This window comes from Schistocerca nitens, chromosome 2 (assembly GCF_023898315.1).
Source record: "Schistocerca nitens isolate TAMUIC-IGC-003100 chromosome 2, iqSchNite1.1, whole genome shotgun sequence".
Lineage (NCBI taxonomy): Eukaryota > Metazoa > Arthropoda > Insecta > Orthoptera > Acrididae > Schistocerca > Schistocerca nitens.
The window spans coordinates 454,316,306-454,342,151 of NC_064615.1; the positions used below are offsets into that span (position 1 = coordinate 454,316,306).

Consider the following 25,846-nt stretch of genomic DNA (forward strand, 5'->3'; position numbering starts at 1 on the left):
AATGTCGATGTCTTGATATGTTTCACTTTTTACCACTGTACCATACAAAATTGATCAAGAACATTCATTATGAAGTTTTTCTTTTCCATTAATAAACTTTATCGTTGCTAGTTCCATGATCGCACTTGACCCGTTCGATACGGGGATAATACGAATTGACGACGAGCTACCATTCCGACTATCGTGAACCCTACTCCGTTTGACTATGACGTCGTGTTGTGATCATTTTCGTTCCGCTGACGTCTGATTTGAATCAGTCTGTTACAAAACTGGAGGCAAATAACATTACTTGTTACAGCGAAGCCCTGGCGGAAATTGGAAAAAAGTACCACCCTAAATTACCCCAGACTTACAAGAAAGCAGCGTTCGCTGAGTCAACGACACGAAAAAAATTAAAAACCTGTTTCTGATTTGGCGCATGAACGACGCTATATCAGAGTGAACACACTTGACTGCGAGTTCTTCGTGTTTTGATTTAGCGGCGAGGCCTTTATTTATCGATGGTTTCAGCGTCATAAAGCATAACGAACCTCGTCAATACGGTTCAATAAAGTCTAATTAGCATGCCCGCATTAGGCTCGTAGTTGTCGTTAACTCATTTATTATTAAGTAGTTCGTTTAGGTTATGCGTCAATAGGACGTCGTAGTGATGCACGTAGTTTTGAGGTACTGGTTGTTGTGAGTCGTAAAGGAAGATTTAAAACATTCGCGAGTACAGAAATACGACATGTGCAATGCAGTTTAAGGTGTTGCGCATTGTGAGAAGTAGCAGAAGTAATTGACTTAGCGAGCCACAAACAAGTGCGAAAGGGGATGTAAGTGTAAAATTTATTACGTTCCTTCATTGTCTTTATAGGGCTATACTTCTTAAGTTACTTTCGTGACATAGTTATTAAAAATCAGGAAACAGCGTTAATACTGAAATAGGATGACAGTGTCTAGCAGCTTTTTCACGTAGTGTAGAAGTGCATTGCGGCATGCTTCTTTCAGTAACAGCTGGAAACTGCGATTGGTGTGACTCTTTAAAAACTGCTGTCTTAATTTCTAACCGGTATCCTGAAGTGATGATATACAACGCAGTTTTATAATTGCTAAAAAATATTCGTTTTCTAGAAAAGGCATTAATGCCGCAACTATTTTAAAGAAATATCAAATACTTCGTAAATGAAAGCAGGCCAGTTCGTCTTCTCGTTGCAATGAAAAATAGAATCAGCCACACTATCATAGTACTACACTTGCATGGTGTGCTCAGCCATGTCTCGTACCACTTTAAATGCAGACCAGATGATTATAAAGTTTCAAATCCTCGTAATCGAAACATTCTGAACAGCATAATCTCAAACGAAGGAAGTGACACAGTGCATTGACAGTAAACGGAAATAAAATGTAGTGTGCAAAATGGAAAGACGTCACGCGAAAAAAAGAAATAAAAAATTCAAACTAAAATGACGTAAAAATGAGGACAGCCCTCTAATAAGTCAGCCAAGTTGCGAAAGTGATCGTTACACAACTACATGTAACGAAACAACACTGATTAACTGACGTGAACTTCGCTAAGTATAACAAAATTTCATTAATTAGCTGACGTATTGCTGGTTGTAGAACTGAAAAATCGCGCGAGGTCAGTTAGTATCAAAAAATGAAAAATTGGAAATTAATTCTTAAACATTTTCAGTAGGCCTACCCAGTTTACGAATACATTTAAACGGTAAAGGTTATATGTCTGTTTTGTTTCTGTGTGTTTTCCTTTGTAGCAGATTTTCTCATGTACGTTAGGTTTCACTAACATCGGAATTTCACAGAAATGAGCCAGTAATCAGGATGGTAGCCTAAATCCTCATTTATCAATACAAGTTTAAATCTCCATTATCGATGTTATTAAAAAACTGTCTAGATAAGAGAAGCGGTGCCTAGATAAGAGAAGCGGGCGTTTAGGCAGAAGCAAGGCATATACCAATAACACTCAAACATTGCAAACTTATGTGTACACCTAACAACATTCGCAGGTTTGGATTTGAAAGTGGTAATAACTGTTTGAGAGAGAATAATTATATGGGAAGAATTACGGAATAAAAAATTGAGCTCATTATTGAATATATTTATTTATCACTTGTGTTTTACCCTAATACTGCTGGGCACAAAGCTTGGCAGAATCAAGAGTAGTGAAGAGGCATAATCTTGGAGTAAAGTTTGTTACTCAGAGAAGTGAGAGCTTCTGTTAAATTGTGATCAGAATATACAATACATACGTGAAACGCTATTGCTAGTAGTATTGCAATATCCTTCATTCTGTTATTAGAAATGTGGAACATCTGAAAACACACAAAACGAAAGGAAAAGTTATCTTGGGTACTAATAAAGGAAAAACAATGACTTGATTCAAATTAAGTTTTCAGACTGGTTGTGGCAGAACTGATGATAATATGGCAATCATTGAATACCAAGTTAAATTATTACGATATACAAATGACAGCTGTCACATTTATTATGTATTATGATGAGATATATCCCAGTTGCCATTGTATTAATGCAAACTGACATTAGTTTAAAACCACTAGAATATTACTTAAATAACAGACACTAATAAGTTGTAGTTCTGCCAGTAATAGTATGAAAATATTTTACATACTTAATAAGACCAGCCTCAGATTACCTTTGTAATCAGTCACTGAGTCGAGGCATATTTGTTGGGAGCCTTAAATACAACAATAACTAAAGTCTTTCAAGTTTAGATTCTGCCACTGCCCTGTGCCGCAGAAACAAAATAACCTCACAAATAAAGTCTTTTCAGTGATCAGTAAGAAATTCTGTGTGGGAGAACTAAAATGTTTAGACATTCAGGGCGTCTGTTGCTTGGAAGTAACAGGCAGTGTTGGACCACACAAACAAATTGCAACACAGCATAAAACTAACCTGAGATGAGGGACATAAAATATGTAGTTTTTCTGGGTTGAGCACAGGGTTCATTGCTATTCTTTATTTACTTACATGTCCCTCCAAACATTACCAAGAATCAATAAAAAAAACTGTAATGTTTGCTGATGACACAAGCATACTAGTTAATGTTCCGCACTCAACTGTATCTTGGTTATAGCTGTGCAAAACCAAAACTGCTCACTGCTCACTTGACAAATGATTTACCTTAATCTCATAAAGAGTTGCAATTTTAAACACACTAAATGATCTACTTCTGAGATGATGATAATGCACTAAATGAAACACTATATCTAATATTCCTTGATGTTCATCTGGAAAATGGGTTAAAATGAAAAGGTAAATGCCAGAATAACTATAGCTGCTATGCACTGAGTGTGCAGAGATTGTGCAAGCCAGAAAACAGTAACAAATGCATATTAAGTGTACGTGCAGGCTCACCTAAATTATGGTGTGATATTCTGTGGAAATTCTACAACTGTCCTGAACACTTTCAGTATCCAGGAGAGAGTTGTGAGGATCATTAATGGAAGCAAAACTAGAGACCCATGAAAACCCATTTTCTGGAAGCTGCCTTGTCTACACAGAATAGAATAGAATCTTTATTTGCCTTTCAGTATGTTTTCCATACAATTGGCATCGTCGGTGTGTTCAATATGTTTTTTTTTAATTGCAATAATTATTATTCTACATAATTGTGCCTGTGCAGAGCAAGCAGATACGCATGCTAAAGTAATATTGATAATACAATTATTCATTCACAATAGTGATAGTAATAATAATAATAATAAGACATCATAACAGTTAAATATGCAATAGTATCGAGATTTATTTATGGTACATCTTATGTATCTATGTAAAAAGTCCTTGTTGGTACATTACTGTCACAGACATATAGGTATAATTCATATGGCAGTTTTTTGTTTCATGTAGCATATCTCTTTTGTGTCACTGTTTAGAAACTCATCAAGTGAGTAATATGGTGTACATTCGAGCCACACTTCTATTGTTTGCTTAAAGTTATTCATCGGTAGTTCGCTCACAGCCTTTGAGAGTTTGTTATAAAATTTCAAGCTAATGTGTTTATGGCTCTTTCGTGTTAATGTCAGCCTTGTGTATGGTAGGTCTATATTACTATTATTTCGAGTATTATGAACATGCACTTCAGATCTTAAATTAAAGTTCTTTATGTTCTCTGTGAGTAGCATGGAGAGCTGCATCAAACCAGTCTCAGGACTGAAGACCACAACAACAACAACATGTTCTCTGTAGCATATATTAAACAATTATAAATGTTTATACTAGGTAGTGTCATTATCTTTAGTTCTTTAAAATGATTTTTGCAACTTTGTCTTGGTGCTAGTCTTAAAATGCACCTAACTACTTTCTTCTGCCACTTGAAGATGGTACTTGAACCCACAGAGTTACCCTAAAGAAGTACCCCCATATTGCAGTTGTGAATGGAAAAAAGTAAAGCATGTGGAGATTAGCAGATTTCTACTGATAACGTGTCTCAACTTGTGTAATAGAAAGAGAGTTCGAGCAAGTTTGCCACATAGATAATTTGTGTGTCTGTCCCATGTAAGTTTTTGATCCATACGTAAACCTAGTAACTTGACATTTTTTTGTATTCTGTTCAATTGGTTTCAGGGTGAAGTAAATTTCTTCAGTTTTCAATTTGTTTACTGATAAAAGGTTGCCTCTACACCAGTCACTGCTCATTTCAGTTACTACTTTGTTGTATTCTATGAAATCCTGCAGATTTTCTCCATCTGTTATTTGTGTCATATCGTCAGCATACAGTACATTGTTGCATGGAATATCATTTGAGAAGTCATTGATGTAAACATGAATAGGAAAGGGCCAAGCACTGAGCCTTGTGGAATTCCTGTCTTTACTTTCATGGGTGTTGACTTTTGATTGTTTGTTTTTACTAATTGTACTCTATTGCTTAAGTATGATTGAAAAAATTGTAATGGTTTATCTGCAATACCATAATGTTCTAGTTTTTTTTTTATCATTATTTCACGTCTGATTGAGTCGAAGGCTTTTGTTAAATCTAACATTGTAGCACAAGTGAGTTTCTTGTTTTCATATCCTTCATATATATTACTAAGGAGGCATTCAACTGCTTTGGTTGTTGATAGTTCAGATCAAAAGCCAAACTGGTTCTTACTCAATAATTTATTACTTTCAAAATAATTGTAAATATTGATATGTATGCAGTTTTCTATTACTTTTGATATAATGGGAACTATTGATATAGGTCTATAATTGTTTGGCATTTTTCTGTCACCTTTCTTATAGTCATTCAGGGAATACTCCTTCTTCAAGTATGCGATTCGTCAGATGTGTCATTGGCATTAAGATTGCAGTGGCTATGTGTTTAACAATACTGTTACTAAGCCCATAATAGTCCTCTGTTTTTGAGTTTTTAAGTTTCTTTATAGATTTGATAATGTGGCCGGAGGTGTTTTTTGACCAGAAAATTTCTTGGTTGCTAGTGCTTGTTGTTTCAGAAGGGTTACACCAGCTGAAATATTGTCAGAATTACACTCCTGGAAATTGAAATAAGAACACCGTGAATTCATTGTCCCAGGAAGGGGAAACTTTATTGACACATTCCTGGGGCCAGATACATCACATGATCACACTGACAGAACCACAGGCACATAGACACAGGCAACAGAGCATGCACAATGTCGGCACTAGTACAGTGTATATCCATCTTTCGCAGCAATGCAGGCTGCTATTCTCCCATGGAGACGATCGTAGAGATGCTGGATGTAGTCCTGTGGAACGGCTTGCCATGCCATTTCCACCTGGCGCCTCAGTTGGACCAGCGTTCGTGCTGGACGTGCAGACCGCGTGAGACGACGCTTCATCCAGTCCCAAACATGCACAATGGGGGACAGATCCGGAGATCTTGCTGGCCAGGGTAGTTGACTTACACCTTCTAGAGCACGTTGGGTGGCACGGGATATATGCGGACGTGCATTGTCCTGTTGGAACAGCAAGTTCCCTTGCCGGTCTAGGAATGGTAGAACGATGGGTTCGATGACGGTTTGGATGTACCGTGCACTATTCAGTGTCCCCTCGACGATCACCAGTGGTGTACGGCCAGTGTAGGAGATCGCTCCCCACACGACGATGCCGGGTGTTGGCCCTGTGTGCCTCGGTCGTATGCAGTCCTGATTGTGGCGCTCACCTGCACGGCGCCAAACACGCATACGACCATCATTGGCACCAAGGCAGAAGCGACTCTCATCGCTGAAGACGACACGTCTCCATTCGTCCCTCCATTCACGCCTGTCGCGACACCACTGGAGGCGGGCTGCACGATGTTGGGGCGTGAGCGGAAGACGGCCTAACGGTGTGCAGGATCGTAGCCCAGCTTCATGGAGACGGTTGCGAATGGTCCTCGCCGATACCCCAGGAGCAACAGTGTCCCTAATTTGCTGGGAAGTGGCGGTGCGGTCCCCTACGGCACTGCGTAGGATCCTACGGTCTTGGCGTGCATCCGTGCGTCGCTGTGGTCCGGTCCCAGGTCGACGGGCACGTGCACCTTCCGCCGACCACTGGCGACAACATCGATGTACTGTGGAGACCTCACGCCCCACGTGTTGAGCAATTCAGCGGTACGTGCACCCGGCCTCCCGCATGCCCACTATACGCCCTCGCTCAAAGTCCGTCAACTGCACATACGTTTCATGTCCACGCTGTCGCGGCATGCTACCAGTGTTAAAGACTGCGATGGAGCTCCGTATGCCACGGCAAACTGGCTGACACTGACGGCAGCGGTGCACAAATGCTGCGCAGCTAGCGCCATTCGACGGCCAACACCGCGGTTCCTGGTGTGTCCGCTGTGCCGTGCGTGTGATCATTGCTTGTACAGCCCTCTCGCAGTGTCCGGAGCAAGTATGGTGGGTCTGACACACCGGTGTCAATGTGTTCTTTTTTCCATTTCCAGGAGTGTATTTTTACCAAAAGAAGAAGAAGAAGAAGAATGAGAGCTGGTACAATTTATAAAATATTCATTAAGGATGTTGCAATCTATAGGCACTGTGGCTTCCTGTTTGTGGTATTGATTTCACTTTTTATTATATTCCAAGCTGCTTGGCAGGCATTTTTTTAGCCTGCAATATATTCATCATTTATTTTACATTTAGCTAATTTTATTTCATATTTGTACAACTTCTTAAGGGTCACATAGTGTTTCCTGGCTTCCTCATTTTTATCACTATTATTTTTTAGTATAAGTAGCAGTGTCCTCATTTGCTTCAGCTCTGGAGTGTACCACTGCTAGAGTGCTGAGGTTTTTGTCTGTTGTTAGGGGTGCATCGTTTTGTGATAAGTGGACAGTTTTTAATGATATATAAAAACATAGAGAAACATTCATTAAGACTTTTTATATTGTGTAGTGTATTTGGCCAATCTACCACCTTCAGTTCATGTTTCAATTGAACAATATTACTCTCTTTTAGTATTCTGAAAGTACTAACTGTTTAGTGACTAACATGTTCTCAAGACTAAAATTTTTTTAAAAACCTCATAGTGCCAACTGAATCCAGCCTCAAGAAAAATAGTATAAGACACAAACATAGCACTAGAATAAACTCAAATCTGTATGTGTTACTTGCAAACACTCAACTTCATCACAAGGGAGCATCCCACAAGGGCCTCCAGCTGTTCAACAAGCTGAGGTGTAAATCTGTTGAAGACAACATTCAGTTCATTAAAGCTGTGAAGCCTTATTTGCTGTTTGTGTTTTACTCTGTTAAAGAACACTTAGAAAAGTAATCTCACTGTTTAGTCAATCTGTTGAAGCATATTATAATACCATAATCTATCCATAATATATGTTAACAATGTAGGAAAAGATAGTTTGCTACTTACTATAAAGAAGGCTCGTCAAGATCCAGACAGTTGATGTGCCGTGTGCTGCCCCCCCACCATCGCGCGCGCGCCCCCCCCCCCCCCCCCCCCCCCCCCCACACACACACACACACACACGAGAGAGAGAGAGAGAGAGAGAGAGAGAGAGAGAGAGAGAGAGAGGGAGGGTGTGTGTGTAGGTTGTCGGGTTAGAACATACTGATGTCGAAATAATGGATGTGAGCAGAGGAGGGGGTTGCACTTAAACAATGGGGATCAGAAAGTGCTGCAAGGTGGGCAATCTGGAGAATCAGACAGAAATAAGAAAAGGAAGAAAAGTGCAAACTAAATAGGAGTAAAAAAGTAAAAAGAGGAGAGTGAGGCTTGAGGTTTAGTGAGAGTGTGGGACAGCGTGAAAAAGAGATGGTATAATGCAGTGTTAAGTTCGGGACTAACAGAGATTGAATCCATGATGACAGGGAAGAAAGATATATTGCAGTGACAGTTCTTACCTGTGTCATGTAGAATAGCTGTTGTTTGATCCAGGTGGCTCTGGTTATGAAGCAACCGTATGAAATCAGACACATTATGTTGAAAAATATACTTCTCAACTAATAACTATCTGCCCACATAAGTGGTCACTATCAAACTCTGGCTGCCAGCCAACTAGACCTAGTTTATCTGTAGTTTATGCTTTTTGTGACAACTTGTCTGAGAATATAGCTTGTTTGTGGCCATGACCACATAAAATGTTGCTGCTTGCAAAATCACAGTATCGTGGCAAGGAAAAGTGTTTTACAGAATGGAATTTACAGAAACAGGAGCTATTGTAACAATACAGACACACTTTTGAATGTAATAGTCTTATTATTTGTCAGTAAAAAAATTCTTAGACAATTAGAATGTTTTTGCTCAGTGCTTGTGAAATGAAAGGATTTGCTTTTGAGAAAAGAACTTTCATGAAATGCATTCCTCATTGTGAATGTGGATCACCGTCAGCTGTATAAAGGAATGACAACAATGAAAATTTGTGCCGGACTGGGACTCGAACCCGGTTTTCCTTATCGTGAGCAATCACCTTACCGTTAGGCTATCCGAGTACAAGTCACAGCCAGATCCAAACTTCCGTATGTCATTGATCATATGTCTACAACCAGCACTCGTACATCCATTATGAATATTCCTGTACAGGGGAGACATTTTAGATGAAAGTAACTTGCCCGGTATTGGCAGATAGAAACCATATTGCAGCGCCTGTGTTGATCAGAAGTACAATGTAATGTTCCTTCGGATGTTCATGCATGTCTGACGGAACAAGGACAGCTGCAACTACAGCTGTTTTGAAATACATGAAATGTATTCTCAGTTGCGAAATGGATAGCCGTTAGCTGTACAGTGCAGTCATGTCCAAAGGCACATTGTGTTGTACTTCTGAACAACACAGGCACTGTAATATCATATTTATCCACTGACACCGCTCAAGTGACATCCAATTAAAATCTCTCTCCTGCACAGGAATATACGTAATGGATGTATCAGTGCAGGTTGTAGACACATGGTTGACGATATATGAGGGTTTGGGACTGGTAGTGAGTCGTGCTGGGATAGTCTAATTGGATGGTGAGTGTTCATGATAAATGGGAAATCAGGGTTCGAATCCCAATCCGTCACCAATTTTCATTGTCATTATTCTGTCATACAGCTGATGGTTGTTATTATTGGCTACGGAGAATAAACTTCATGTATTTCATAATGGCTGTAATCACTGCAGTGCCTGTTTCTTTGGACATGCATGCATGTGCAAAAGGACATTGCATTGTACTTCGGAACAATACAAGCACTGCAATATCATAAGACTGACTTTTGTGGCATTGTTAAGGAAACTAACTTTTACAGAATTACATATATTCCACTATTTATTTACATGAGAAGGTTTAAGTTAGTTCAACAATGGGTGTGTAAAATTACAAGTTCGTGGGTTAAGCAACAAAACATGGAAAAAACAGAAGTTATTGAAATGTGTCTTACAGTTAATAGTGGCTCTCTGTTTGCACTAAGCACCATCAGTTACACAACATTAATTACTGATTGATTCTTTATTAGTGCTTATGGATTCAGTTGCCTTATTGAACCATGCTATAATGGTGCAGGTATAACAAGGAAGTGGGAGCTCACAGAACTCGTATCTTTGTTCTTCAGGGAGGAAAGAGGTGTTGGTTGAGGTGGATCAAAAGGGGCAGGTCATTCGACCCTAGATTGATGGGAACATGCCTGTCGGAAGGACAAAAAATATTCACACATTGCATATTGCTCTCAGCTGTGCATCACATAGCAGTTTCTAATAGGTGTGATACACAGGCATAGTGGAGTTTTATAATATCAAAAGTTATGTGCCTATTTGTGGTTAAAAATACTTTACTGTTAAAATAATTTTTATTTTTAAGACAAAAATTACAGCAAATCATTTAACTATTTGTACCCAACAGGCAGTTGTTTGTTTTCTAAAGGATTCTGTGTATTGGTTGTTATCCGTAAAGATAGTTACATTTTTTGTGTTGTAGCGACAATGAGGTCATCATTGCCTGTTGTCAAGAGACCAGGCAGCTGTAGCATGTGATGTGAAGCAGAGAGAGGGAGATGAACTGGAGCTGCTGCAAAGTATTATCTCCGTTGAAAACGTCAGGCCAACCACCCCAACGTTGTCTTCCTTCTTAAATCCACACCACTATAGCATGGATCAATGAGGCAACTGAAGGCATAGGCACTAATAAAGAATTGATCAGTATTTGATGTTGGTGGGTGGTGTTGAGTTTGAAGAGTGATCCACTGTGAAACTCAAACTTACTCTAATTTTGATAGTGAGCCTGCTTGCCCATATTCAAGATCAGCTCGACTTTGTTTTAGAATTAAAAGTGCAGCATCATTTTAATTCTTTCGCGTGTTTCATTTATCTATTAATGTTAAACCAGCAGCTTCCATCACTGCCTAGTGACATTGAAAGTTGGAGTCAAGTCTGGAGATGTGTTCATATAATCTCATGATTAAAGTGACTGCTAGTGACACCCAAGAAGCATAAGTGATTGCTGGTTGGACACAAATTTTTATTGGTCCCAAACACATTCATTACAATGTGCTACCACTTTTTCTACTGTTGTGTCATGATCTTAAAGCTAATACCCTTGATAAAATTCTTCCCAAGCCATTTCTCTATAAAATTTAATGCTTAAAGTTCAGCTAATAAATTCAATCCTGGCATTTATTTTAAATATTATTGACCCATATGTCCATAATGTGTAGTGACATCTAATAAGGCAACCCCTGCCCTCAGTGACATTTTACAGTCAGCTTTTGTGGAGAATAGCAGCCTATCCTTCATGAAGAAACTCACAAGATGAGATTTCATGATTGGTCCTAAGGAATCGTATGAAATCAACCACCTAAAATGTCTCAAACGTTGAGATGAGTAGAGGACAGTACCAGCTGTAGAAGTATGAAACCAGAATTTGGTTGCAATAATTACACGTCTGTTGTTCAAAACTGATAAACAGTATTTTGTTTGACACGTCTGTTGTTCAAAACTGATAAACAGTATTTTGTTTGAAATAACCTTAAAAAAAAAAGTCTTCTTTTGAAGCGAACCAGTTCAGTGGGCTATTTTTGTACATTTTATTTGAATTGAAGCATTGTTCAGTGAGAGCGTGTCCCAGTGATGGAAATAGATGATAATCAGATGGAACCAAGTCTGGAGAATAAGCCTCATGCCCTAGTATTTCCTGACTGAGTGCCTCGATCGTTCCCCTGACCCATTTTTCTGTGTGTGATGGGGCATTATGGAGCAATATGACTTTGTGTTGCCTTTTCCCATATTCTGGTTGTTTTTTTTTTTTGTGCAATACTCAATTTAAATCAATCGTTTGCTGTTGGTAGCAATCAGTGTTTACGGTTTCACCAGGTTTTAGCTGCTGTTAATTGATGACACCCTTCTGATCCCATCAAACTCAGAGCATTATCTTCTTTCCAAAGTGATTTGGTCTCGCAGCAGATGTCAATGGTTCTTCTGGATTCACCAATGATTTATGACACTTAGGATTCTCAAAATATATCCATTTTTTATCACCTGTCACTATTCAATGGAGAAACGACTTTCTTTTGTGTATAGCCAGCAGCATTTCACAAGTGGTCTTTTGATTTGCTTGCTGTCTTCCCTTCAGTTCATGCAGAACCCATTTTCCCACTTTCTGCACCTTTCCCATAGCTTTCAACTAAAGAGAAACGGCTTTCTGTGTCACATTCAGGTGTTCCGTGAGTTCCTGTTGAGTTTGAGTATCATCTTCATCCAATAAGGCCTGTAATTCATTGCCTTCAAACTTTTTCGGTGATTTCCCACTCTCATTGTTTCTCATGTCAAAATCACCACTTTCGAATTTTTTGAACCACTTGAAACCCTGTGTTTTCCCAAGAGCATGTTTGCCGAAAGCTTCAAGAAGCATTCAATGTGATTCTGCAGCAGTTTTCTTCAAACGATAACAGAAAACTAATACTGTCTGCAAATCATAGTTCCTAGGCATAAAACTCGACATGTCTGTGGGTTTGTAACAGATACCAGTGTATGGAACTTAGGTTATTGTGTGTTGACATTCACGTCAACAACTTTTGTTAAAGTTCACCTTATATTTCCCTTTCAAGTCACTGTCCATTGCGTTCTACTGCACATCCAAGTCTTTTGCTGTCTTGGACAGAATTAGTGTCATCATCAAATATCAAACTTTTTATTTCTTGTTTCTGAACATTGATTCCTTCTTCAAATTTTTCTTTGGCTTGCTATATTTCTTGCTCATTCTACAGACTGAATAACATTGGGGGTAGGCTGCACTCATGTCTAACTTCCTTCTCAACTACTACATATCTTACCAGAAGTCGGCTTCTACCAATTTTTCCATTCCTCTCTAAATAAGTCAGTATTTTGCAACCTTTTCTTAATGTAGTAATATGATTGAAGTTTCTGACAATGAGAAGGATTGATCTGTCTGTGCTTTAAAGAAATTTTTTATAGCCAAGATCACGCTCAAAACTGTTTTTATTGACTGATTTCAATGACAGGTAAGACTGTTATCTTCAGATCTCTAAAATTTTTTCTGGCTGTACGTCATGTTCCATTGTGCAGTCATAACTCATGCCACGTTAACATATTAGTGGAGAGGTTTGTCAAAAATATCAATAACATTACAAACAGGTTTGTCACAAGTGAACAAGCGACAGACCTGTTTGTAAACCTGTGTGGAATGTGCAATATACTCTCCAATAAAGTACAGATTGTACTTAAAGTCTGGGAACACTTTAAATTATTTATTGCACAAGAACTAAACATTGTACAGGTGTCATATATATTGCATTTTGAAGAGAAACTCTGAAAGTTTTTTTACAAACATTTGATATGCGGACCATGAGTAACCCGGCAGACGTCAGTACGGTAATCGAATTCTTGCCATACCCATCCCAGCATGGCATCGTTGACTGTTGTAGTCGCTTCCCGTATTCTCTTCCGGAGCTCTGCTACGTCACATGGTAGAGGCAGTACATACACAAGATCTTTAATGTGTCCCCACAGAGAAAAGTCACACGAAGTGAGATCTGGTGATTGGGGAGGCCATTTAATGAAACAGCAGTCCCCTCCTGTAGCAGGCTGATCCATTGATGCAGCAGCTCCATGTTCAGGTACCCACGAACGTCACGATGAAAATGGAGTGGACCACCATCCTGCTGAAAGATGAACGGAAAGTGCGCTTGCATTTGAGGCATCAGCCATTGCTGCAACATGTCCAAGTAGGAATATCCAGTGACAGTGCTCTCACGAAGGTGGCCCATAGAGTTTTTGACGTGACAAGGACAAAAAAACATTTACCTTTGGGGATGATGATGATGATGAAGTCCCATACTCCTTGACAGAGCATAGGGGAACAAGAATCACACTCAAATTCAATACATCCGTGTGGATGCTTTGTACCCCAGATTCGACAATTATGCCTGTTCAGTTTCCCATTAGTGTGAAAAGTGGCTTCGTCGCTAAAAATTAAGTGATCAGCAATGCCATCCCCACCCTCATTCAGTTGTTGAAACTGTGATCAAAACGCTTGTCTTTGTCATCGTCATTGAGCTTCTGCACTAGCTCCAATTTGAATGGTTTCATAGACAGCTTCTGCCGCAGGTTTTCCACACTATCATTGGAGCCATTTCAAATTCACAGGATGTGCAATGCACCGATTTCTTTGGACTCCTTATGAATGTCTCTCATACGCACTCCACATGCTCTTCACTCACATTGGAATGTCCGCTTGTTTTTGCTGGGCATGTGCAACCCAACGTAATGAATTTGTGGGCCAGTGGTAAATGACCTTCCTAGTTGGTGGCTTCTTACCGTACTTGGTTCTAAACGTCTGTTGAACAGCTGTAGCACACGTGTTTTTGTTGATCTCCAGTACACAGAAAGCTCGCTCCGGACCTGAGCTTGCCATGTTTGTGAATAGTGCTGACTAATGGCAAATTACCAAACTACACTGTGGCGGTATACATGGAAAAAAAAAAAAAAAAAAAAAACACCTTTCAGGGTTTCTCTTCAAAATGACATGTATGATATCTGTACAATGTTTGGTACTACTGCAATAAATAATTGAAAGTGTTCCCAGACTTAATGTACACCCTGTATTAATGTGGCATGAGTAATGAATGACCAGTAGAAACCTGTCAATAAAAACAGTTTTGAACATGATCTTGGCTATAAAGTTTTCTTTAATGAAGCAATAGATTAGTAATATTCACACAAGACAGCACCTACTTTCTTTGGAATTGGAATTGTAGTTTATTTCATGAAGTCTTGTGGTATTTCTTCTGTCTCGTATATCTTGCACATAGGTGGAATAGTTTTGTCATGGCGGACTCTCCCACAGGTATCAGCAGTTCTGAGGGAGTGTCATGTGCTCCAGGGGCATTGCTTGAGCTTTAGTCGTTCAGTGCTCTGTCAAATTCTTCTCAGAGTATCCTATGGCACATCTCATCTTCATCTACTTCCTCTTCTCCTTCTATTAACTGGCTTCAAGTTCATTTCCCTCGTATAGTCCCTCTACACATTCCTTCCACCTTTCGTTTCTTTGGTTATACTGGTTTGCCATCTGAGATGTTAATGTTCATACAGCTGCTTCTCTTTTCTCCCAAGATCTCTTTAATTGTCCTGTAGGTGGCATCTATCTTTCTGCTAGTTATGTCCATGGACTTACATTTGTCCTCTGGCCGTTCCTCCTTAGTCATTTTGCATTCCCTGTGAGTCTCATGTTTTAAAAATTTGTTTTCGTTACACCTGCTTCATTTGCTGCATTTTTATATTTTCTCTTTTCATCAATTAAATTCAGTCTCTCCTGTGATATCCAAGAATTTGTATTAGGCCTTGCCTTTTTCCCTATACGATCTTCTCCTGCCTTCACTATTTCATCTCTCGAAGCTACCTACTCGTCTTCTACTGTATTCCTTTCCCCTGTTTTGGTAGGATGTTGCCTAATATGCCCTTTGAAACTCTCAACAACCCCTGATTCTTTCAACATATACAGGCCCTCTCTCTTTAATTTCCTACCTTTTTGCAAATTCTTCAGTTTTAATCTACAGCTCATAACCAATAAATTGTGGTCAGAGTCCACATCTGCCTGTGGAAGTGTCTTATGGTTTAAAATCTGGTTCCAAAATCTCTGTCTGACCATTACATAATCAATCTGAAACCTTTCAGTGCCTCCAGGTCTCTTCTATGTATACAAACTTCTTTCATGGTTCTTAAACTAAGTGTTAGTGGTGATTCAGTTATGCTCTGTGCAAAATTCTACCAGGTGGCTTCCTCTTTTATTCCTTTTCCTCAGTCCATATTCTCCTACTATATTCCTTTCACTTCCTTTTCCTACTTCTGAATTCCAGGCAACCGTCACAATAAATTTTCCTTTTCCTTAACTATACAAATAATTTATTTTATCTTGTCGTACACTCTTTCAGTCTCTGCGGAACTTGTTGGATGTAAACTTGAATTACTGTGGAAAGTGTTGGCTTTGTCTATCTTGGCTACAATAATGTGTTCACTGTGGTGTTCACAGTAGCTTACCTGCATTCCTGTTTTTTTTATTCATTACTAGATCTACACCTGCATTACGTCTATTTGATTTTTGTATTTCTAATTTTATACTGACCAGAAGTCTTGTTCCTCTTCACTAATTCCCATTGCATCTAAGTTCAACCTATTTATTTCCTTTTTTAAAATTTCCATCTTACCTTCAGGGATCTAACATTCCACACTCCAATTTGTAGAATGTCAGTTTTGATTCTCATGGTGACGACATTCTCCTGAGTAGCCCCATGAGGAAACTTGAATGGGGGCTATTTTACCTCTGAAATATTTTGCCCAAGAGGAAGCAGTCATCATTTAACCATGTAGTAGAGCTGCTTGTCCTTGGGAAAAGTAGTGGCTATAGTTTCCATGCACTTTCAGCTGTTCGCAGTACTGACACAGCAAGACCAAGTTGGCCAATGTTACAAACAAATCAGTCAGTCACTCAGACTGTGGCTCATACAACTAATAAAAAGGCTACTGCCCTTCTTCGGAAACCACATGTTTGTCTGGCCTCTCCAAAGAAATCTCTCCATTTTAGTTTCATCTGTGGTACAGCTATCTGTATTGTTGAGGCTTGCAAGTCACCCCACCTCTGCAATGTGTGTGGTTCATGAAGCAGTAGTTGAACATTGTGGCCATTAAGGAGCCAGCATTTTTAGTGTGTCGGAGATAACAAATGCAGTTGCAGAAGGAGCAGCTGAGACAGTAGCTACAATAACAGTAGTTGCAACAGCAGTTGCACGAACAACAGGAGCAAATGCAGGAGCTCATCAATTTGCTGGCCGTGCAGTGGTGAGGTGAGTGGAGGCGGCACAGCCTCCACACATCTGCTGGACACATTTGCAGGTTTTGATGATACCATGGAAACATGGGAAAATTATTTAGTCCATTTTAAGATGTACTGCCAGGCAATGCACATCATTGAGTCTGTGGATCGGAATGTTTTTATATTGTTGTGGAGTACTAGTTTGTGTGAAGGTCAGCCCCTAAAAGTACAATATGCAGAATTGTGTCAATTACTAAGCACTACTAAGGTGAGCAAACACACGTGTTAGCTGGCTGCATACAGTTGAATCAATATCATAAGTGTCCCAGGCAGTGGTATGCATTGTGGATAGCTGACTTACAGGGATTAGTGCTTAGACGCACTTTTAAATGCAAACATTACAGCACGTCCTATGTAAACACCCTAATCTGCAATACAGTGATGTGGCTAATGCCAGACAGGGCTGTACAGACTAAAGTGCTAGCGCATTCAGACCTTACGTCAGAGGAAGTAGTATGAACTGTAGAATCAGAGGAGTTGATTGCTGCAGCACAAAATGTGTTTTCCAATGGTTGGCAGGTAGCAAAACAACTGAAGAGACACACCAGTGAGATGAGTCCCAGACAGACGCTATTCAGGCTTTAGCGATCGTGTTGTCAATGCGAGTGGACGGGTGTAGTAATGAAATGGGTACTTTGGCATCTTGGTGCAGGTCTGCTACAGAGGTTGGGGCCTCACCAGACTGCTGTTGGTCTCCGTGGCATTAGCCTTCCATTGAGTTCACACCATATGCAAAGTGCTGTCCTTTTACGGCACTGGACTTGCAGTCTTTCCCAGATTACACAAGAGGAGGCAGTGCTTTTATTTCTTTGCAACTTGTCAAGCCTTACATATGCCATGACATTTAACAGTTGTGTGCAAAAAACATCAGAGAGCTGTGCTGCAGGATGATGTTCCCAAGTTTGAAATTGAGTCCACAAACATGTCAGTAGGATTACAGCTCTACCATATTATGGTAGACTTGGACATAGCTGGTTGTTTCAATTAGACACATGGGCCTCGACCAGTCTGATCAATGTAGAATACTTATCACTGACTGCTCTCAGCTCCAACTGCTTTCTGATAGTAGGCAGCCGACTCTCTTACATGGACAACTACTAGTCACAGATAAATACAAGAATATAGATCACCAGCTCATGCTTTTGGTTGTAAATCCGTAATTGGTAGAAAAAATTTCATACTTAATGCTTTCATTATTTTTGGCTTCAATGTAGTCAATAAAATTAACTTGTCTATCATTTCAGAGTCGAGGGTCATGAAAGGGAAGCGGTGGTTGGGGAAGGAGTGAGACAGGGTTGTAGCCTCTCCCCGATGTTATTCAATCTGTATATTGAGCATGCAGTAAAGGAAACAAAAGAAAAATTCGGAGTAGGTATTTAAATTCATGGAGAAGAAGTAAAAACTTTGAGGTTTGCCGATGACATTGTAATTCTGTCAGAGACAGCAAAGGACTGGGAAGAGCAGTTGAACGGAATGGACAGTGTCTTGAAAGGAGGATATAAGATGAACATCAACAAAAGCAAAACGAGGGTAATGGAATGTAGTCAAATTAAATCGGGTGATGCTGAGGGGATTAGATTAGGAAATGAGACACTTAAAGTAGTAAAGGAGTTTTGCTATTTAGGGAGTAAAATAACTGATGATGGTCGAAGTAGAGAGGATATAAAATGTAGACGCAATGGCAAGGAAATTGTTTCTGAAGAAGAGAAATTTGTTAACATCGAGTATAGATTTAAGTGTCAGGAAGTCGTTTCTGAAAGTATTTGTATGGAGTGTAGCCATGTATGGAAGTGAAACATGGACGATAACCAGTTTGGACAAGAAGGGAGTAGAAGCTTTCGAAATGTGGTGCTACAGAAGAATGCTGAAGATAAGGTGGGTAGATCACGTAACTAATGAGGAGGTATTGAATAGGATTGGGGAGAAGAGAAGTTTGTGGCACAACTTGACTAGAAGAAGGGATCGGTTGGTAGGACATGTTTTGAGGCATCAAGGGATCACAAATTTAGAATTGGAGGGCAGCGTGGAGGGTAAAAATCGTAGAGGGAGACCAAGAGATGAATACACTAAGCACATTCAGAAGGATGTAGGTTGCAGTAGGTACTGGAAGATGAAGAAGCTTGCACAGGATAGAGTAGCATGGAGAGCTGCATCAAACCAGTCTCAGGACTGAAGACCACAACAACAACAACATCATTTCAGAACTTGAAAACATTGCTCCAATCATTCAGTCAACGTTTTGGTAAGTATCTGGGTAATTCAAAGGCCCAAAATTACGTTGAATTGATTCCTAGGTTCTGTCCAGCCTGCCTCATGCCTTTTGCTATGCAAGGTAAAGTGGAGGTGGAACTTGACAGATGCCAGAACCTTGGGGTGGTGTCACTGGTTTCATCAAGCCAGTATGCCACCCCCACGGTAATTATCCAGAAATCCAGAGATGATGATAGACTTTGCAGCGATTTCAAGCACATGATCAGCACACAAAGTGAAATAACTGTTTCTCCATACCATGTCAAGTTGTTAGCTAAGTTGGCTAATAATCAGGATGTCCAGAATTGACCTCAGATATGTGTACTTCCAACTGCAATTGGACACAGCCATGACCAGACATGAAAGTGCTAGAGGAATGTCGTGGGAGGTCGTCAGACACTTCATTGCCAGCAGTAGGAGGAGCCCAGGGCATTGAATCACCCTCAGAAGAAGGAACAGCCATGGCTGTGGGCTTCCGGCTTAAGGCACAAGGAATATTGGGTGTGGCTCATGGAGTGCAGTCACCAAACAGGCAGGGGAGCAGCCAAGGTGAGAAGTAGACCTGGAAAATGAGACACATGCAAGGATGTCATGAAGAAGAGACAGCGAAGCCACTGAAGACGGCAAGACCTGGTACAGCCAGGCCTTGCGGCAAAAGTTCCATGACTGGAGAATATGAGGTGAAGGGAAATCCGGCGGGAGGGGGGGGCACATCAGATGACTGCCACAAAAGAAGTGTTGTGGTGGTGCCGGACGGGTTTCCACAGAGGGCAGAGTGTGCTTCATTGCAGTTGGCTGTTAGAAAAGGAGATGAGAACATGAGGCACAAGGAGCTGGCAGATCTTATGGTGCAAGAACCTGGTGAAGGCCTTGGTGCAAAGAGCTGGTTGAGTAGGTGGTGCCTGCTGAACTGTCAGTGCCGGATGAGCTGGTGGCAGCAGATGAGCTGGTTGCCCTGGGGCAGGAGCACCAGGGCTGGCTGGCGCTGGGTCCTACAGGGGGCAGGGGTGCTAGGGCTGGATCACAAGAGGTGGTGCTGGAACGATTGTGTGAGAGGCATTGTGGCCATAGACCGAAGGGCTGGAGATGGCCAGGAGAGAAACAGGAGGAAGAGCAGAAACTTGAAGGAGGCAAGCCAGTGTGTCAAGGAAGGTGAGCCATGAGTCCGAGGCATTGTCGAACTCTGGAGGATGTGGAGGCAGTAGAAATGAGTCCTGGGCAGGAGGAACATCGGGATGGGTGAGGCGCCGTCACAGAAATTCAGTGGTGCACAGGAAGTGCCATGCACAATGTCGAAGCTGTGCTGTCCTGTCCTTAGCACATGAGGGTCACCACCAAACGATGCTGGGTCAGGTAAGGAACATACTGGGTCAAACAGTGCAACTGCTGACCTTGTAACTGCCCAAGCTGCAGGAGTGATAGTTCTGGTGTGGAAGAAGCCATGGCAAGAGCGCGAGTGAGTCCAGAGATGAAAACATGAAAGAGGGTCCAGTAACGACAGGAAGCAAGAGAAGGGCCAGACACAATGAATCAGTACAAGGAAGGAAGCTGTGCTAGACAGAAACAAGGTTAGACTGAAACAAGGCAAAATGTGGTTACTGTAAAGAAAAATTGCTGTAGATAAAGTCTATATAGGCCGCACTAGTGTTGTCTTAGACCCTGACTAGTGGTGTTGCACTCTGATGAAAATACCTGCAGACTTCTGATGTCGAGCGTTGAGACTGGAACTTGCACTGACTAGCAAGCTGCTTGGAGATGCTCTGTAAAGGCTGCCCAATGGTGGAATACCAGGAAGTTGTCTAGTGTCACTTGGCTTATGGATGTGAGCTAGTGTTGGCTGTATCTGACAGATGCGGCACCATCACAAACTTCAGTGGTTGTTCGGACAAGACGAACAGCAGTTGAGTCTTACTCTTCTTGACAGGGAGGCAACATACGGAACTGCTGTGTGGCATGTGGTTGGATAGTAAGGCGCCAGCCAGATGCTAGAATTAGGGTATTGCAGTCGTTTTCAGGGAAGCTAAATTACTCTATGAAGTTCTTTCATGGGCAGCTCATGTTTGTTACCCGTAGAATCAGCTTCTTAAGAACGGGATGAAGTTTGAGTGATCAGAGACGTGTCATTCGGCATTCCAGAAACTGAAGCAACACTTCCATTCTGCTTTGTGTTTGGCCAAGTTCATCCCCAGTGAGCCTTTGATTCTTGCCACAGATGCATCCCAATGCAGCATCAGAGCCATTCTCTCTCACAGAACTCCCAATGGCTCAAAACAGTCTGTTGCATTCACATCAAAGACTTTGTTGGCAGCACAGAGAAATTATTCTCAGGTTGAGGAGGAGACACACACAATCATATAGGATGTAAGAAAGTTCCATGTGTTCTTTTATGGCACTAAGTTTCACCTTCTTACAGATCATAAGCCATTCATCTTCATGTTTGCTCCCCAAACAACACACTCAGACAGAAAAGCACGGCATTGGACCTGGTTTCTGGGTAATTCTCTTATGATACATCACTGCACGCAAATGCAGTTGCTTTGTCATGGTTACCAGCAGGTCCTGATATTAACTTTGATAAGCAGGAGGCAATCTGTCATAGACTGGACGAGAACCTTCAGGACAAGCTAAATGAATTTCTGTTGGCAGTATGGAAAGTCGTGGCAGCTACAAGTGAGGGTCCACTCCTGCACAGAGTAATTACAGTGGTTCAGCAGATGGCTGGAACATTTCCTCATGAGTTCAGACCTTGAGCTCTTACTGTATTTTAGAATTTGCGATATGCTCAACATCGTCAATGGTGTCCTGCTGTTAGCAGTGGAAGATTGGACTGCTTTGTTGTTACTACACCATCGTTATGATGATGCATTCCGATGTTACATGCATCCCATTGGGGGGTGGTGCAAATGAAAGCATTGGCCCTTCGACACATCTATTAGCCAGCATTTAATTCCACCGACAAGCATGTGGTGTGTGCCTGTTCAGAGTGCACCCAAAACCAGGCACCTCCATCACAAAGATTTTCTCCAGAGGACCCGTGGAACTGGGTGCTCATGGATTTCACTGGTTTCATCTAAGAGGCAATGTGGTATTAGACACCTCATCTAATTTTCCATGTGTTGCTAGGTTGTCCTCTGCAGTGTCGAACGCTACAATTCAGTCCTTAGCTGCCATTTTTGCTATTGAGGGTATGCCACCAGAATGAAATTCAGCACCTGACCACATATCATTCTGAATGGCATCACATATAGGGGTTGAGCACTAGTAAAGACATTCAAATCACAAATAAAGGAAACAGCCTCAGCATTTCCTAGACATGATGCTTACTGAGCAACTCCAATAAGTGGCTGAGGTGGTGCACGGCTGTCAGTGTTGCAGTCTCTTTGACCAACTGTACCTGAGGGCTTGCCCCTCTGGCACATGGACCATGCCTGGGTGTTGGCAAGGTTTCACTTTCTGGGCACACACATTCAGGTAGACACCGGAGTGGATGTAAGGCATCATGGTGGGATATAAGGGGCAATAACTTTATATTGTTGCAGTGTGTCAGCAGCACTTGATAGGCCACACTAAGCAGCTATGCCTGCATCAGATTGAGCAATGGACACAACAACTCAGACATACAGGAGACATTTATGCAGGTGGGATGGATTAACTAACCTGAGCTCCAAAGCACTAAGTGACACCCACAGATGTTTCCAACCTCCTTGCCATGCACTGCTTGCTGTATAATTTGTGCCCTTGACCAGTGATATCCACCACATAGAACTGTTGGCCTGGGGTGGACCTGATGGAGCTGGAGTATATCCCTCCATCATCACAGCAGCTGGCTGAGGTTGCTGCCCAGTCCTCATTAGCTCTTGACCACCAGCCTCCAGTCACCATCCCCAGCACTGCCCATGATGTCCCAGCAGAGAGCACCCAGGAGGAACCTCTATGGAGATCCTTGTTGTGGCTTAGGAAGTGCTGCTGGAGTCAGCTGCTTGTTGCCACTAATCTTGATTCTTGTTTACTTCAGCCTATACTCACTTGCATTTGTGTGTGAATACTTCTTGCTGTAGCACTCCATTAGTTCCCTATTCATCCCAGATAGTGCTTTCAGACTCACTGCTCCCCAGTTTGGTTGACACTCAGTGTTTGTTCAAGGGAACCATGAGTCATGGTGCTCCGCACTCTTTACGAGCATTTTTGGGTATGCTATCATCTTGCTTTGTGAGTTACAACAGTAATCAAGGTAATGACAACATATACTAAATCTGGAGCTGCATAAACGTTAGAGATATCAAAAATGCACAAATGCCACCACAGAACCTAGAAGAGTTGAAGAACTTGATCTGTACTGCCATAACATCAGTGATGGACATACTTACGTAAGTATGGGAGGAATTTTAAGTATCAGTGTGATACGTTTGTGTCACTGATTGAGGACATATTGAACATCTGTAATATAAACTTGAGAGATTTGTAAATATATGTCCCAAGTTTTGTAGTTGTATGTTGTACAGTTTAATAAATATATGCGTTTGAAATATGTATCTCAAACAGTGGAAACACCAGATTGAAATATCAGCAATATAATGAAAAGATAGATTGCTACTTACCATGAAGATGACACACTGAGTTGCAGGTAGGCACAGTGAAAAGAAGTTACACATTAGCTTTCAGCCAAAATCTTCTTCAGAAAAGGAAACACACACACACACACACACACATTCATTCTCACAAACAAGCATGCCTCATGTACAGATGACTGTCATCTCCAGCTGCACAGACTAGAATGCAGCTATTACTTAGAATGGAAACAGCAGTCCAGAGGGGGAGGGAAAGGGAAAGGATAGCAGGATATTGGGGGAGGGGGGGGAGAAGAGTGCTATCTGTTCAAGTGGGTGGGGACTAGGCTGTCAACAGTTGCAGTGCTGGGGGCGGAGGGACAGGGAGATGGGGATGAGTGGTTGGAGGGGGGATATGGGGAGTGAAAGAGGAGAACTTTCTTTTCCAACTGGGGGTCTCACCAAGGCCTTCACAGACAGGCACCACCACCAGACCTAGTCCATGACGAGATCTCCCTTGTCATTTCCCCGCACATCCCCAGTCCTCCCATTATCCAAAAGAACCAGCTACAAAGAAGTGCTCCCTTCATCACCCAGTACCATCCCAGACTGGAGCAATTCAACCACATCCTTTGTAATGGTTTGATTATCAGTCATCAGTTCCTGAAATGAAGGACATCCTACCCGAGATCCTTCTCACATCTCCTAAAGTCATGTTTTGTAGCACTTTCAAGCAACACATCATCCTAGTCCATCCCTATGCCACTCCCAATCCCAATCCTTTGCCACGGGGATTATATTGCTGTGGACGACCCAGGTGCAAGACCTGCCCAATCCAAATCCAACCATCCAGCACTTCCTATTCCAGTCCTGTCACAGGCTTATCGTACTCCATCAGAGGCTTGGTCACCTTTGAAGCAGCCACATCATACACCAGCTCTGCTGCAATCATTGTACAGCTTTTTATATTGGTATGACTACCAGTTGGCTGCCCACCAGGATGAACGGCCGCCATTAAACTGAGGCCAAGAGCAAAATAGACCACCCTATGGCACAAATAAAAGCTGAAGACAGAATGCTTGATTTCACTGGCTGCTTCATTACCAGAACCATCTGGGTCCTTCCCTCCACCTCCAGTTTCTCTTAACTGTGCAAGGGAGTTTTCCTTAAAACACATTCCCTGCATCAAGCTTACGGTGAAAGGGTGGCAACTTTATATACTAAAATGATCATTTAAATAAAAGCCCATGAAATGCAATCTTATATAAAATTCTACAAGGTTGGCCAAACAATAGTTAAGATGCTCTACAGTACACAGATACCGCCTCTCAAGATCATAGGCAATAATATCAAAGTTTCCAAAGGTCAAAACATATTTCAGGTATTGGGCCATTACCCTCCAAGCAATAAATTCATTAACACACCAAATCCGACAAACATGACAGAGGCAGCTACTAATGTACGGTAGATTGATTGGGAGATTACTGAACAACCCGAACCACAGGTTGCTCTAACCCACCCCTACTCCACAAGGGAAAAACGGACCACCCAATTTATAAACAACCACCTTCCCGCGGGTGGGCAAACGGAGAAGAATGGTGGGACGACCCCAATGCAAAACAGCTGGTGACATCACCAAGAAAACAAGTAGAATTCAACAAGAGTAAATCAAACAACATATCACCAATCACTTAACTTCTAATAAATTGTGATTTCTTGAGAAGACCTGGTGCAGCACCCCCAAATCGCTCTCCCGAACCATCTGCTGCCAGCCACTTCAACAGACGCAGGAAGGTGCGCCGATCTCCCGTCTCAAGGTGTCGCAGCTCGCACCGGCCAGACTGATGTCGTGGGTTGACTCCAGTTGCTCTCATGTCGACCATGAAGTCACTACCCCTCGCTATACACCGCGGCCAACTGTAGCCACGTGGCGACCTCACATGCGCCGACACTCAAGACGGACAAGTCATCTTGTGTCTCAGTGCATGACCGACCAACTGATCGATCCAACTGCCAATGACCATTGCCTGAGCAACTTGAGCAGACTGGCGGCCTAACGCGCAGACTCAGATGCAGGAACTAAGCCCCGACCAGGTGACCACTTGCTGAGTTCTCTCACTGGCGGAGTGGAAAGACTCTCATTTTGCTGGCTTTAAAGGTTGATCCGAACGACAGACAGGCACTAACTGCCTAACAAATGCGGACGAGAGACAGACTAGCAAGCTGGGGACGAGGGACTGACCCAGACTGACCAACTGGCGAGCTCATAGCACC

At 41.7% G+C, this 25,846-nt stretch overlaps 1 protein-coding gene across 1 annotated transcript in view; it reads left to right on the forward strand.

Moving 5' to 3' along the window:
• Positions 1-513: 513 nt before the first annotated feature.
• Positions 514-25,846, forward strand: part of LOC126236335 (uncharacterized) — an 86,547-nt gene continuing 61,214 nt past the window's right edge. The window contains exon 1 of the mRNA XM_049945557.1: positions 514-815. The gene's annotated coding sequence lies outside the window, so the exon portion shown is untranslated. The remainder of the gene's footprint in view (positions 816-25,846) is intronic.